The sequence below is a fragment of the Frankliniella occidentalis genome, unplaced genomic scaffold (genome assembly GCF_000697945.3).
Source record: "Frankliniella occidentalis isolate FOCC.00 unplaced genomic scaffold, Focc_3.1 Scaffold60, whole genome shotgun sequence".
Lineage (NCBI taxonomy): Eukaryota > Metazoa > Arthropoda > Insecta > Thysanoptera > Thripidae > Frankliniella > Frankliniella occidentalis.
Genome location: NW_026267190.1, coordinates 533,135 through 536,891, shown reverse-complemented (window position 1 = coordinate 536,891; position 3,757 = coordinate 533,135). Strand labels below are relative to the sequence as shown.

General features: G+C 55.5%; 1 protein-coding gene and 1 non-coding gene across 5 annotated transcripts in view; one reads left to right on the top strand and one right to left on the bottom strand.

Annotated features, from left to right (window-relative positions):
- The window catches only part of LOC113206084 (apoptosis-resistant E3 ubiquitin protein ligase 1), a 33,704-nt gene that overhangs the window by 18,794 nt on the left and 11,153 nt on the right, over positions 1-3,757 (bottom strand). The window lies entirely within an intron of this gene.
- Positions 177-249, top strand: Trnaa-agc (transfer RNA alanine (anticodon AGC)). Its single transcript has one exon. It is a non-coding gene; the product is annotated as a tRNA-Ala (tRNA).

The window sequence follows — 3,757 nt, the reverse complement described above, 5'->3', positions numbered from 1 at the left end:
GAATATCACTTATTGGGGGAAATCAATTACCATAATGGGAGGTTTGGGCAGCGCCGCCAACCTGGCGGTAGCTTGGAGGGGGACGAGGGCGGAAGGGAGGGGGGAGCGCGACTCGACGAGGCCCCACCCGAACGCATGTGATACAACTAACGGGTCTCGAGGGCCCTCCTTCATCAGGGGGTGTAGCTCAGATGGTAGAGCGCTCGCTTAGCATGCGAGAAGTACGGGGATCGATACCCCGCACCTCCACTTTTGCACACGGCGGTGGCTGGTGCAGCTGCACTGTACAAAATACTTATTCAACCGAAAAAAATCTGTTTTGAAATGACTGTTTTGTTTCGTTAGTTTGAAATTCAAACAACTCGGAAACTCAACCCGAGCAACAATTGTTATTTTATTAATGTAGCTGTTCTTTAGCAAATATTATTTTCACATTACGAGACGATTTTGTAGTGCAACAACACAAACATGAATATGTAAAATTTAATATAATACAAAAAAAAAACAATTCTGTTGGATTTAAACATTATTTTTGAAGTCAGGCGCTCGCCACGCTGCGCGCCCGATGGGTGGCCTACCCTCACGGCTGACGCCGCGCCGCACATAGCACGCACTCGCAACTCGCACGACGCCAGGCCAGGGTCGCGCGAGGTGGGGGCCAGCGTGGCCACCCGGGGGCGCCCACGGCCGGCGGGCCTACCTCAGGGGCCTCTAGACCCATCGATTGTCTTTCGGCCGAACGCCGCCCCTATGCCGCCCCATCCCCGTCCCGCTGCCTACATATATAACCCCCTTCAATTGGCGCAGCCCTAAAACGCGCTGGTTGCCATGGCGAGGGCATGTTGGCTGATCCGACTCAGCGCGCTGAGCCCTGCGACGGCTGCGGTCGCGGTGGCGCTGCAGTTCAGTCGCCGGGAGCAGGGAGCAGCAGCAGGACCCCTCTCGAGGCGAGGGAAGGCCCGGCGAGACGGACGCCTCTGCATTGTCAAGTCGCCCGCTGAACTCGGACCCCCGCCGCCACGCCCCGCCTTGCCCCACCGCGGCGGCGGACAACGACCTTATCGTTCGTTACGCGGCTGTCACGGCCGAGAGGCCCGGACCCCGGACCGCCGTGACAGGGCGGCCCGGCCGGCTGCAGCAGGCGACCGCGCGGCGGAATTGTACCGCTCGGGTGTTTGGCTGCCTTTTTTACGGTGCCGGTGCATGTGCGTCGGGTCCATTGCCCTCGCGTCCAGCGCTGCAGCAACACATCACTCGGGCAGAGCCGGACGCCTACCCCCCTCACCCTCTTCCTCCTCCTCCTCACTTCCACGTGTACGGCCGTGTGGTGGAAGCCACCACGTGAAGTTACATGCCGGGAGGGGAAGAGGGCACGGCGAATTTGTAGTACAGAGTACAGAGTTACAATTATTTCCCTATTATTTTTGTTGATGTTGTAAGGAAATTATCAGCTCATAAGGTTGATTAGTTCGTTAACGAGTAGTAAGTTCCAATGGGGTGCAAACCCCGGCCGTCGTGCCGCGCCGCGCAACGGGTGCTGCTGCACCGCGGCTAGACTGCGGACCGCGTAGTCGCCCCCGCGGCCCCGTGGAGTGGGAGCGCGAGTCAATGTGTCGTCTTAGTCGGGAAGGAAGAAGGGAGGGGGAGGGGAGGGGGTCATTGAGGTCGAGTGATTCAATCGGAAGGCCAGCCGGGTCGGGGGTCGGGCCGACCCAAGAAAGGTCAGACGCAGAGCACAGCGGAGCGCAGCGCATGGCGGCAGGTTGCTAGACCCGCGCGACGTAACACGGCCGCCCGAGCGCCCAGGAGAGTTTTTGTAAAAGTATAACAAAAACGAAGAACAAGAAAAGCGATAGTAAAAAATAAGACGTTTCGGAGAGAAAGACTTTTCCGCCGGGGCGGCGCGATAGTCGTCTCCGACATCAAGGTACAACGTAGAGCGGCGTGTTAGGGTGGGGTGGGGGATCGGGGCCCCCGGGGTCAAGCCGCTTAGCGCTAGCCGCCCTTTACAGGCGAGGGTGAGGGGGCGACGCTTGCGGTCCGGGGGCAGCCACTCCAGGGGCTCTAGGGCCGCCCCTCCCACCACACGGCAATGAGGGGGGGGGGGGCTTAAGGCTTAAACCAAGTCCCTCTTGCATACTCACAGGACCTACAGCGTTTAAAAAAAAGTCAGCTATGGATTAAGGAGCGACAGGCCGTGGTCGCCTAGCTTGCCAAAATGTTGGCAGTCCTTTCTCATTGCCAAATTTTGGACGTCTTTTGGAGGCTGCCAATTTTTGGCCTCCTTGCATGCCAAATTTTGGTCGTCTTTTTGGGGGCTGACAATTTTTAGCCTCCTTGCTTGCCAAAAGTTAGCCTGCTTTAAAAACGAAGCCAAAATTCGGCAATCAAAAAGGACTGTCAAAATTTTGGCAAGCTAGACGACCACGGCGTTAACAGTGAACGAAATATGCCAAGGTAAAGTCGTGAGAAAATAAAACTTGTGACGCAGAAAAGACAATAATACGTAGCGTTGCCCACTCTTTCGTGTTTTCAATTTGACAACACAACGGAATGTGAGAGTATCCCCGCCCCCTCCCTTTCCGGTTCTTTTCAATTGCCCGTCTAATAGAGAACGCGCCTAGAAAGGCATAAGCTCAGAACTTGGACCTTCAGCACAAAATAAAGTCGATTTCAAAGTTAGAAGTTGGATGCACCCCTATTCGCCTCGTTGACAGTATTTAGCACATTGACATTTCCCTTTGTTGGCAAGAGCCCCTGAAGCGCTGCGCGTGTATGGAAAATCAAACCACTCGCGTACCGCACTCAAAGTATTCTGACCGATGCCGATGGCGCATGCAACTTTGGAACGGACTCTAAAAGTTACGCTCCTTCTGTTGGGATCAAAAGATGTACATACATCTGCGCACGCTCCATTCCAGCTTGTAGCCCTCCCTGCCCTCCTGGCTCCAGCAGGAGGGCGCCTGGCAACCGGTGCATCGGCACGCCCGCCGCGCACAGCTGGCTCACGGGCCAGGCTACCTGCCGGGCGCTTCCCTCCCCTCAGGTCCGCGACAGAGCTCCCGCGACAGCGCGGAGAAAAGGGAGACTCGGACACTTATTTGTACGAATAGAGCAAATCCCCGACTTAGTGTCCTGGTCGTGACAACTGACTAAGTGGGCATCGGATTCCCGATTTCAGATATCGAATTTAGTCCTCGAACAGAGGTTCAACTTCAACGAGGGTTTTAACGACTGCTTGTTCATAGCGAACTGGAGCCACCCATTTCTCGGGTCACGCAGTCAGGCGTGATCACCACAATAAAGTCTTTTTTCCGGTAAACGAGAGAGCTCGAACACCGCACGTTAATAGCGATGTCCCAATTTTTAAACAGTTTTGGAAAAACCAGGATGTTCCCATGCATTTTCTTCCATAGGGCGTCTTGGCTTTTCCAAAACCGCTTAAAAACCAGGATGTCGTTTTTCCCGTGCGGTAACCAAGGAGTGACATTTGAGTGACACGTGAGTCGCCCTGTAGTACAGACCTGTTCTCTCCTTCCAGCCCACGCCACAAATCTCTCGCACTCTCTCTCTCTCCCTCCCTCTCACGCACATTTGCCCAGGGAGTAGAGGAATGCCGACGATAGCCATAAGGCGCGATAGCCCGTCAATCGACCCGTTTCCTCGTCACAACGCAGGCGCGTGACCGGCGTGACTTGAGATGACGAGCGATTTATGCGGTCAACCATAAAAAGAGATCGCGAGCGGGGCAACGGGC